The 11,220-nt window shown below is 36.2% G+C and overlaps 1 long non-coding RNA gene across 1 annotated transcript; it reads right to left on the bottom strand.

Moving 5' to 3' along the window:
* Positions 1–7,232: 7,232 nt before the first annotated feature.
* Positions 7,233–10,257, bottom strand: LOC136855172 (uncharacterized). Its single transcript, XR_010857940.1, has 2 exons — positions 10,145–10,257; positions 7,233–7,556 (listed from the first exon to the last, which is right to left on the bottom strand). It is a non-coding gene; the product is annotated as an uncharacterized lncRNA (long non-coding RNA).
* Positions 10,258–11,220: the final 963 nt, after the last annotated feature.

Raw genomic sequence — 11,220 nt, 5'->3', positions numbered from 1 at the left:
CGAGGGTGAATATTCGCGGTAAATGGTATCTGCGCTCTTGCTTTTAACTCATGACACTTGAAAAAATGAAAGGAAATAAAATCCTCTTCTGTTTTCTCTTTTCCAAATGTGGCTTCTGTCGAGAAAACTGGAAAATCTGATTTCCTTGATATTCGGTCATGGTGTTTGATGGATCCATTCAGTACAATTATTGAAAAGTCCTCCTCGCACTTTTAAGGAAATGTAATACGATAAGAATACTGTATATATATATATATGTATATATATATATATATATATATATATATATATATATATATATATATATATATATATATATATATATATATATATATATATATATATATATATATATATATATATGCTGTGTGTGTGTGTGTGTGTGTAATGTTCCAGCATAACTCTGAAGTGCTTGAAGCAATTTCAGCCTACTATCTGGAAAAGAATAGTGGGGGTGGGGTGGGGGTAAAAGACATCACTAACACCGAAGAGCACCAAAGGGGGCTGGGGGTGGGAAGGCCACCCTGAAACAGGGCTGGTTCTGCCCGTAAACTTAGTAGCTAAACAACCTCTACAGGTTTATCATACTTAATTTCAGTGTACACATAACTTACTATCTGGAAAAGAATACTGTGGGGGTAAGACACTACTGGCACCAAAGGGGGTGGGAAGTGGGTCATGTAAAAATAATGCAAACGACAGATGTTAGTGTCTAATCCATAGTTTTCCGAGGTCACTGAGATGAATAGTGACACTCCTGATGCCAGTTTAAGTCCAAGATCAGCCACGATAGAAGAGGGGGTGAGAAGGGGTGAAAAATAAATGTAAAAAATACTGGGCAATGTAATTGAAGCAACTATCTTATCAGGAAAGGGACAGAGTGAGAGAAAGAAAGAAAAAGAGGAGAAGAAGTGAGAGAGAGAGAGAGAGAGAGAAAGAGAGAGAGAGAGAGAGAAAGAGAGAGAGAGAGAGAGAGAGAGAGAGAGAGGGAGAGAGAGAGTAAAGGGGGTGTTAGGGAGGAGAAAGAGGAAAAGTGAGAGAGAGAGAGAGAGAGAGAGAGAGATCAGAGGTGGTGTTAGGGAGGCAAAAGAGGGGAAAGAGTGTGTGTGTGTATGTGTGTGAGAGAGAGAGAGAGAGAGAGAGAGAGAGAGAGCACGGTTGTCATTCAGAGTTTCCCCAGGCAGTGCCCGTTGGTCAGCTAGTTTACCATAAAGGATTATATCGGGTTGGAAACATTTTAAAGATATGTAAAATTGCACTTGAGTGATGTAATCTTCAAACATCATGCATCATGTCGACCTCTCTCTCTCTCTCTCTCTCTCTCTCTCTCTCTCTCTCTCTCTCTCTCTCTCAGCTCTGTTTCTGTATACCCACAGTTACAGAGAAGGGTACAGTTCAGACAATATAAATAATGCGGTATGCTGAAAAAGAGAAATATATAAGCCCGCGTGATATTACTTAAACCTTGACAAAATCTGTCTCCAAGCTAAATGTTATGGAATAAAGTATCGTGACAATTCAAACAAGAACTCAGATAATCTTTTAGAATAAAAATGTAAAATGTCTATTATTCGCAGTATGGCCATTAAAAGTTGTTTGGAAATATGATAACCTAGAAAATATTAGAGCTGAAATTACGTACTACTTTACGGAAGATGAACAGCAACCGAGAGATCATTCGTCGGCCGAGTGATACTCACAATAAACTCCACAATGTCCATTACTTTAACTCCACATGCTGTACAAACGATGACCCCAAATTTGGGTCTCTGCTTGGAGTCCCCTTCCCTCTCGCCCACCAGGTGCTTGTTTATACAAGAAGACGATTCAGTCAGTTGTCCTTCCGATCTTTCTCTATGGCACCATAACGTCAGCCTCTCCCTGGACCCCAAGGCATGGGATGTGCTATACCATCTGCCCCATAAATTATCTTTTTTTCTTTTTTAGCTATTCAGTCCTTTTTCGGCCTTTTCTTTTATTCCGCCCTAAAGACACCGACAGTTGTATCAAACCTGAACAATAGAAAGTCACTGCAATTATGTCTAAATGATTCTATTTTATGCTGAGTAAAAGACCTTAATATGAACACTTATTCCTGATTAGTTTAGTGTTAAGAATGACATATTCAGCAGGAAACAATTATTGCAACAGAATTGTGAATGAGCAGAATACCAAATATAATTTTAATTCTTTAAATAAAGTGATATAGAAGATTTTGAGCTTGTATCTCTTGAAAAGCATTCGTGGAAAATAAACTCTTTGCAGGGAAAGTTTTATCATCCGATGTGAACTTTTAATGCATGACAAGCACCTGCCTGTGTCACCTTTAGTGTTTGTATTCTGTGAGTCAGAGAGAGAGAGAGAGAGAGAGAGAGAGAGAGAGAGAGAGAGAGAGAGAGAGAGAGAGAGAGAGATATTTTGTATACTAAATGAAGTATGAATGCTAGAAATAGGCTTTCTTAAAGCTGAAAGAACCTGTAAATTACTGCTGGTTAGGTGAATTTTTGAAGAGAGAGAGAGAGAGAGAGAGAGAGAGAGAGAGAGAGAGAGAGAGAGAGAGAGAGAGAGAGAGAGAGAGAGTTGGTGTTGTCTGGCACGCTTGTAAATGGTATAAAATATCCAAGTCTCTCCAGTAGCTTGCCTATTCAATTTTCCCATTGAAACTCCTCTTACTAGAAGTGTTACCAGCGTCAAAAAATGCTTTCTGAATTGTTGATATCACAATTTATTTGTTGGTTTAGCAATTCAGGTGTTCATAATGTAACTATGAGCGGTTATGGAGTTGTTATTTAAATAATAATAATAATAATAATAATAATAATAATAATAATAATAATAATAAAAGAAAATTGTATTAATTTCATTCACATATAATAAGAAACTTTTGGTACCGTCTTATAAAGGAGAAACAATACCATCGCTTTTTCAGACAGAAAATGCCATGATTCCCCAATTCCCCTCTTCCCACCAAATTGCAATTTATATTGAGACTTCTTCGCACAGGCACCCATTATGTCCCCGAATTCCTCTCGAGATTCTGATTTTTGTTGTGCTTAATATCCGATTGTTTTTCATTGCTTGTTCACCCCAGAGAAGATGGTTTTCAGCAAATAATGTGTAATGATTTTTGGTAACCCTTTGCCTCTCTCCATCCTGAAGAAAGCTTATCCACGACCGCCGACTAACCACCCAATACAAAATTGCTCAGGAATAAAAAAAAAAAAAAAAAACATGAGATTTAACGGAGGGTGCCCACACTCAAGCTAGCTATCTGCTTCATATGGAACAAGCCCACAGCGACCATTAACTTGAAATTCAAGCTACCAAAGAATTTAGTGTTCATTTGAAAGAAGGAACGCCATAATCTATGGCAGCTTAAACAAATGTAATAAGAGAGGCTCAAATAAGGTACGATAAATTTTCGAGAGAGAAATCATGACAAAAGTGAACCTTAGATCAAAAGGCATTAAAGAACTGCCAAGGCAGAGGTTTCAGCTCAGAGACAGGTACGTAGAAACGATAGGTCAAAGTCTCATCCCGTGCCACAAATGCAGCAATAACCTAATTTGACGGACATCAACTTAACGGTCTTCTGTACTTATCAGCTGCCATATTTTGATTATTTTCTCCTATTCTGCCATTTCAGGTGTGATACGTTTTAGTTTTCTGTAGAAGAAAACTATTATAGAGATGGCTTTGTCTGTCCTTCTGCACTTTTCGTCCACCCACTTCGGCTCATTTTTTACTTGTTTAGATATAACTCTTACATAAAATGTTATGTGCCAAGTGCAGGCTAGTTTAAGGTAGGAACTGTGTGATACTGCTGTTAGTTTTGAGATATCTAGAAGGCATTGAAGAGCAAATAATGATATGAGGTTTTTGTTACTTAACGGACTTTGTTACTTATCAGAAAAGCCAGACCCCCAAAGCGTTTGTATTTAGAGCACAGCAAATCCGGGGGTTAAACAAGACTCTTGAAACATGTCAGTTATAATAGAACAGTTACAGCTATACAGGAAGAGCACCAGGGCACAGTTCGGTCGCTGAAGTAAAATGTTTAAAGAGCAAGAAAATTTATAAAAGCAATTTAAATCATAAAAATGAGAGTAAGGCCCCGTCCACACGGTCGAGCGAACTTTGCTCGGCGTGACGTCAGAAACGGAGAAACTGAGAGCAAAGCTTCGTATAGGGCTTTCCATATGTTTATCGAAGCATCGAGGCTTTGCCTGCAGCAGCGGGGCTGTTAACTGACGGAAATATTTCTGGTAAACGGATAAAGACGTCACCTACGGAAAAGTTTCCGTAAAGCGCAATTTCGTGTAAAACCTTCACAAATGAATAAATAAAGGAAAATAAACAAGAGTTTCCCGTTATTTTACCCTTCATAATGCATACGTCAGGTAAGTATGACTGGGAACTTTGAAAACCAAATATGTTAACATCCTTTATTGTAATGCTACGGAAATCTGTCAGTCTAGTCCATTATGGAGACAGCTTACTGACATTTGGCCAGTCAGGTGACAAGAAGATTCCTTAAGGTTCTTTACAACTTATCAATCATATTTCATACTATTTTTGTTATAAATAGTAAGTATACTCATAACTGCATTGACTAAATCCATGCATAAGTTAATCAATAAATAACTGCTAACTTTTTTTTTTTTTTTTTTTGTTAGAGTCCATTCTCATATAGTTGATGAAATCTGATTCATAGCCATCTCTCAGTTCCCGCAATATCGTCATATGACTTCCTCCTATGTCTGCTCAGATTTTTTGTAGCCACTCTTAACACCACGTCCTTTTCTGCCTTGTCACTTTCATCTTTGCACACATTGCTACAACAATACACAGCGCGGTTTTCTTCTTGCGTGTCTTGCGATCCATATTGTGCACAACTCGGTCCTGTGTCAGTCACTGCCAGGCTCTCGCTATCTAACCAGCATAAATGCGTTCGAGAGGCTTAGCCCACAAAAAAGGCAAAGGTTACCGAGCAGAGCTCGACCGTGTGGACGGAGCCTAACGTAAGAAAGCAGGTGACCTTATAATTGAAATTAGTTTTAGAATAACCTCTCCCCATCCTTGCTTCTTAAAAAAATAAAAAAAAAGGAACCTGCATAAATTCTCAAGTTCTGCATTCATCCTGGACTATCCTGCCCCCAAGATCCGCTACAGAAAACAAGACGATCTCCCAGTCATGGAAAGACCTTTGCAGAGATAAGTTTCTAATCCCTCTGCTCTAACCCATGAAAGGTTCGCCCAGGCGAAAAAAAACAGATCTTTGCAAACGATTTTTTTGGGGGGTGGGTGGGTGGTGGACAGGTGCTACGTCCAAAGTTAAAGCAGAAAGGTTTCGAGGATATAGTATCTTTAGATTTCATTTCCAGTAAGGCCTTTTCTTTTAAATATTTTTCAGAGGAGGAAGAGATTACTACGGGAGCAAGAATAAATTAGAGAGAGAATTACTTAAGACTGACTAATAGGGAAAAAGGCATTTACTTTATACATTAAACTTTTGCTGGTAAGCTTCCCTATTTACAATGAAAAATCTTAAATCATCTTTCTAGCAGCACAAGTTTACTCCAATCCTTTCTGTGCGTTTAGGAATACCATGGAATCCAGGAGAGGAAGAAAATAGGATCCACATCTCATGCAAATATGAAATGGTTCTCGGTAAGATGCAGAACGTCAGTTACACTGATGGATGAATCTGTTTTCAGCTTTGATCAACAAGATAATAATCACTTGCTCTTGAGCAGCACACATTTCGGCCCAAGCACTTTCTTTTATATAGGGTCTTTTGTATTTCTGTAAGCTAGGAATATTAAACGACAACCTTATACCTTTCAAAATTTCAAGATTCATTTTGGGTATGGAAATTGTCACTACCTAAATAACAGAATACAAACATAAGCGATATTTATCATGACCACCTTAGAGGGGGCATCTTATTTTATATATACCCTTTCTTCGTCATAACCGTGACTCAATTTTGAAGAGTTCCTGCTGACTGATAGCTTGCTATGGGCGCATTTGGGCATTAGTCAACATATCATTTGGGCGGCTGTTCATTATATCGTTTGGGCGACAACATATCAAAATCATTTGGGCGAATCAGAGTAACGAAAGAAGCAGAATATTTTAGGACGTTTTCACGTGGTGATAATTCTGTAACAGGTTGGCGGGTAACTCAGTAGTTAGCTGGTTAATAATTGACAGTAGTTATCAACAAGTTATTCATTACTCGGCCATGGAAGGAATATCTCTGAAACAAACCTATGAAAAATGTGCTTTCTATTTTCTGGCTTTTCTGTTTGTATAGACAGAATATTGAAGAAAGATTGTTTCGTGGCGGTGCACAAACAACAAAAAACACCAGATGTAAAGCCAGAATTAGCTATCCGAAGTTTGCGGATCGTAGCCAGGATTAAAGGAAGAACTATTTTCTAAAGTTTTTGCCCTGGCGCTTTCTATTCTAAAGCGAACCCCAACTTACTCTCAATTCTAAAACTAAGTATTACCAAGAGATTGGCAAAACTAAGGACCAGAAACACAACCCACCCACCTCACGAAATCCTTCGAGCAATTTTAACATTCGAAAACTTCAGAACCATAGACAAGGCCACCAACTACTTACTGCATTATGCAAAAATCCTTAATTTCTATCGCCTCACTTACCCGATACATACAAATCCAACGCTAAAGCCTGTGTTGTAGTAACCATCGACAGTCACAGTAGATAAAACAATTTATAGGCATAAGTAATAGCCACTCTCGGGACAAATTACACTATCACTATTCAACCCCGTAAGATTCTTAAAATAACTTTCTTTGCGGTATCTCATGTCAAAGTGAATTTTCACTTCCAACTATTATCGCTCAAGTCACCTTTACAAGACTTTTCTCAGCCGAATAAGATCTGCAGATCATAAGGAATGATCTTAATAAACATTGATTACTCCTGTCATCAGAGGGTCAAAATACAATATCACTTTACTGGATAGGAAGTTTAAATCTGCAGAGACTATTGCAAGCATACACCAAAATTCGAGGTTAATTAACTAGAATCTCTTCAGTTACTTCATTTCTCATATCAATTTCCCCATCTTACTTCTGTTAACTAACCAATCAGTAACTACCAATCCTTTGATTTCATAGGACATTCCTCGTCTTTCAAGGAGTATTAAAGTCAAACCCATCACATGACATTTTGGGGTTAAAGAAATGGACAAAGGTTTACAGACATGTATATTATGCTGGTCTTCATGCAATAAATACTTTACATATTCAAAGTAGTCAGATTATTAAAAAAACTGATAGTAGGTAAAGCACAGCATCTACAAGTTCTAGTTGTCTGGGTAACCGAATTCAGAGCACTTCTAATCCTTACAGGATATGCACAGCGTCAGGATATGCACAGCGTCTACAAGTTGAGTTCTAGTTCTCTGGGTAACCGATTTCAGAGCGCTTCAGAGCCTCAGATTCCATCTTAAAGAAAAGCGTTGCTTTCCTTTAGTATTAGTGTCGATGTTACTGTATGCTGCAGCTACACCAAGAGCCTGTGCATTAAGAAAAGTAGTTTGTTTGGTTTAATAATATACTAAAAGTTTCCCTGACATAACTTACCCTCTTAAAAGTGAAAATAGCCTGTTCAGTTAATCCCAGCAGCTATTCTAAGCTTATTTTAATACTATCGTTATGAAAAAACTTTCCCATTAACAATCCCATGTATTAGTATTATAGTTACTTCAAACTGCCATCTTTCACATAAATTCCATATATTACTACTATTGTTCCATAAAACTTCCAAAAAGATACCAGGACAGAGTGCCATCCTTTAAGATATATTTAATAGGGCACCAATCTTACACTGAAACAACCGCATCTAACTTTAGTGCTACATAACTATGAAAGATGCCATGCAATGCAAACACTACTATCTGGTAACTTTCGTCCTTTAGCATCCAAGGGAATTTAAACTGCACAACCCCAAGGGGCAAAAAAATTTGGGGAATTCAGAATAAGGGGTTCCCGAAGCAAGCTTCGGCACTGGAGGAAAGGTGGATGAAGGTAGGGGTCAATGAAAATATGCAATGAAAATATGCAATGCAATCTGAACTGTCGATTTCCTAACATGAAAGCTTTGCTTGAAGAGTAAGAGGAGAGAGGATGGGGTGTCGAGCTCGTTGACGAACTACGTTAACAAGACTGACCATATATGATACACAATTTCCCCTATTAACCAGCCTATTAGAATACCTGACTAGTCTACAACATCAGTGTCAAAAAACTTCTTTAAAATCCCAAGACCTAGGCCTCTTAGAAAATCGTTAAGATCCACCTTTAACTGTCTTGTTCATATTTACTTGTGGGAATGAAATTCTAAGTTATAAAAGTATGTCAAAAGACAAGTTACCCTACCCAATTCTCAGCTGCACTAATATATTCAAACTTGCATCTCATGACCAAACAAAGGGCTTGAAGTACTTTAAAACCCTCTGCTATTAATAACTTGCACTGCCAAATGTCTCCCTAGGTCTGACTACCGCGGTTTTCACCTCAGTCTATTCCTAGCATCCTTAAGAGATAGATTTGAGCGTTTATTACATTTATCCTAACCCCTGCATCTATATAAAATTAGCACGTTCTTTACCCTATTCTATCCTATTCTATATTTCAAGTTCCATATCTAACTTCCCATTAAGTCCTAGCTTCACGAAAACTATCAACCTTGCAGTTCTAACCTAAGTTGGTTAGTTTGAAATACCTGTTGAGCATGGTGACTTTGCAAAGTCATGCTTGTTTTTGAACTTCCTGTTGTGCATGGTGACTTGGTCACCATGCACAACTCGAAGTCCACCTTTGCCTGGCAGGTGGCACCACCACCCCGGCAAAGGTGGACTAGGGAAGTGGGCAGAGCAAAACTTAATTTACAAGCAAAACTTAATTTACAAGCAAAACTTAATTTACAAGCAAAACTTAATTTACAAGCAAAACTTAATTTACAAGCAAAACTTAATTTACAAGCAAAACTTAATTGACAAGCAAAACTTAATTGACAAGCAAAACTTAATTGACAAGCAAAACTTTAAAATTACAAAAAAACTTAAAAATTTACAAGCAAAAAATTTATAAAGCAAAACAATAATTTACAAGCAAAACTTAATTTACAAAGCAAAATAAATTTTTAAAAAAACTTCATTTAAATAAATTACCTAAAAAAAAAAAAATTTACTCTACGTTTCAAAAATTTTTCCACAAATAAAACTTTTTAAACTTTACAATACCTAAACAATGCTAAAAAAAACTTAATTACAAGATCAAAACATCATTTGAAGATTAAATAATTTAAATATATTTAAAAATTGTTTAAATCCACTAACCTAAAAAATACTAGATTTACTCTTTATAACTTTCAAAAAAACAAAGCAAAAATTACAAAAAACCACTTTTGAAGATGAAATAATTAAATCAAGATACCTTAAAAAACACTGTTACTCTAAAAAAACTTCAAAATTCCATACACACATTACACTGAAAACTTTACAATTCAACTGAAAAACAAAGCTGAAATTACAAGATCAAACCCCCACACAGCAACACAAAAAGTTTACACAGCACATTAACTAAGTTTAAACTCCACTACAGCACATTACACTAAAACTACACAGCACATTACACTAACAAACTTTCACACAGCAAATTACACCAAACTCCACACACACATTACACTAACTTTAGATGCTAAAAAATAGTTGATGCTAAAAAATACCTAAACTAACTAAACTAATAAAAAAAATTTAAAATTACAACTAAACTAATCAAAAATAAAAATTAAATACTTTAGAACAAAGTTCTGAAGCTGAAACAAATCCTAAAATTACTTGAAATGTTGCTGAAACAAATCTTAAAATTACTTAAAATGTTCAAGGCTGGAAAAGTTAAATTTTAACCTTTGCAATTTTAAAGACAAAAATAGTTTAAAAATTATCAAAGCTAAGGTTTTGAATCTGAAAAAAAACCAAATACATTAAAACAAACCTAAACTTAAAAATGAAAACTGTTTTTTTCTCTGAAAAAAAAAAAAACTACTCTAAAACATGTTGGGGGGTTGCTCAAGTCAACTAAAAAAAAAAGAAATACTCACCCATTAATCCTGTGTAGCCATAAGGTATCGGTTACTCCAAGACAAATAACTCACTGTGGCACTCTTATTTAACGACACACCCTGACCTGAAAAGAAAATATATTTTAAAGGCCAAAATATTCTAGCAAGTGGAAAGAACCAAAGGCTGACTATTGGTTACAATCAGCTGGGACAGGTTTCAAAATACTAAGACATGGAGCAGCAAGCAAGGCTTTATAAATACTGATAAGCGTTATTACTATTTTATTGCCACTTAAGCCTACAATAATTGAAGTTTAAATGAACTTAATATACCCCATATTAGGAAGGCTATGATAGTAAAGTTAACCCTCTCTAATCCTCAAGAAACTTTAAACCCTATTGCATTGTAACACTTGCAGCATAAAATTAAAATGAAAACATCCGTAGCACTGAGTAAGATTGCTAGTATAAAACCAAAGTGCATAGAATTACCACTCAATCTAATTCAGCTTAGTAATAAATGGGCTTCGAAACAGTCAAATACCATGTTGAAGGGCAATCTAAAACAACACCTGACATACTAAACTAATTTGAAAATGTTACTGTTGAAGAATCTAAAACAACACCTGACATACTAAACATTTTGAACAGTTACTGTATTTTACAAAAAACTCGAAAACACCAGATTTGAAGATACAAAACCCGCAAATGGAAACTTTCATACAGCAACTGTATGTCATAGCTCAAGTACCACAATCTAAATATTTGAGAAATATAAAAAGCAAAACAGGCAACAGTATCCACTCGCCAACCCAACAAACCTTGAAGCACGCCTAAAATTTTGCAGTCTATTCACAACACGACGTATCTGAGAAACTGATCAAGCTTTTTTAGACCTCAGATGAATATTTTAAACAAACAGGCAAGTGAAGCATATAGGCTATTTAAACCTACAACAAATTTTAAGTCAGGCTAGAGACTTGCATTTGTACACAAGACTATACAACAATTGTACACAAGACTATACAACAAAATACCGCCTGATGTGAAGAGCATACAAGAAAAATGCAAATTTAAAGAAAAAGGGAACTAAAGGCTCTCCTACTCTGCAGGGG

Source organism: Macrobrachium rosenbergii, chromosome 30 (assembly GCF_040412425.1).
Source record: "Macrobrachium rosenbergii isolate ZJJX-2024 chromosome 30, ASM4041242v1, whole genome shotgun sequence".
Lineage (NCBI taxonomy): Eukaryota > Metazoa > Arthropoda > Malacostraca > Decapoda > Palaemonidae > Macrobrachium > Macrobrachium rosenbergii.
This window is presented reverse-complemented; position numbering and strand designations above follow the sequence as displayed.